At 46.3% G+C, this 730-nt stretch overlaps 1 non-coding gene across 1 annotated transcript; it reads right to left on the reverse strand.

The window, feature by feature from the left end:
* Positions 1-277: 277 nt before the first annotated feature.
* On the reverse strand, positions 278-349 carry TRNAC-ACA. Its single transcript has one exon. It is a non-coding gene; the product is annotated as a tRNA-Cys (tRNA).
* Positions 350-730: the final 381 nt, after the last annotated feature.

Consider the following 730-nt stretch of genomic DNA (forward strand, 5'->3'; position numbering starts at 1 on the left):
CTATGTATTTGCACACTTCTGCAAAATTAATGCATATTGAACACAAAGTTATATAACTTGCTTTTTCCACTTAGCAAAATAAAATGACTGTTTTCTCATATCATTAGATAATTCTTTCTAGCCGAATACTTTGCCTTGAATAAAGTGAAAGTGAAGTCACTCAGTCGTGTCCAACTCTTTGTGACCCCATGGACTGTAGCTTACCAGGCTCCTCTGTCCATGGGATTTTCCAGGCAATAGTACTGGAGTGGATTGCTATTTCCTTCTCCAGGGGATCTTCCTTACCCAGGGATCGAACCTGGGTCTCCTGCATTGTAGACAGGCGCTTTACCGTCTGAGCCACCAGGGAAGTGCCTTGAATAGTTAAATCATAATTTAATTAATCCCAGATCAGATCAGTAGCTCAGCCGTGTCCAACTCTTCGAGACCCCATGAATCACAGCACGCCAGGCCTCCCTGCCCATCAACTCCCGGAGTTCACTCAGACTCACGTCCATCGAGTCAGTGATGCCATCCAGCCTTTTCATCCTCTGTTGTCCCCTTCTCCTCCTGCCCCCAGTCCCTCCCAGCATCAGAGTCTTTTCCAATGAGTCAACTCTTTGCATGAGGTGGCCAAAGTACTGGAGTTTCAGCTTTAGCATCATTCCTTCCAAAGAAATCCCAGGGCTGATCTCCTTCAGAATGGACTGGTTGGATCTCCTTGCAGTCCAAGGGACTCTCAAGAGTCTTC

This window comes from Bubalus bubalis, chromosome 21 (genome assembly GCF_019923935.1).
Source record: "Bubalus bubalis isolate 160015118507 breed Murrah chromosome 21, NDDB_SH_1, whole genome shotgun sequence".
In the NCBI taxonomy this organism is placed as follows: Eukaryota; Metazoa; Chordata; class Mammalia; order Artiodactyla; family Bovidae; genus Bubalus; species Bubalus bubalis.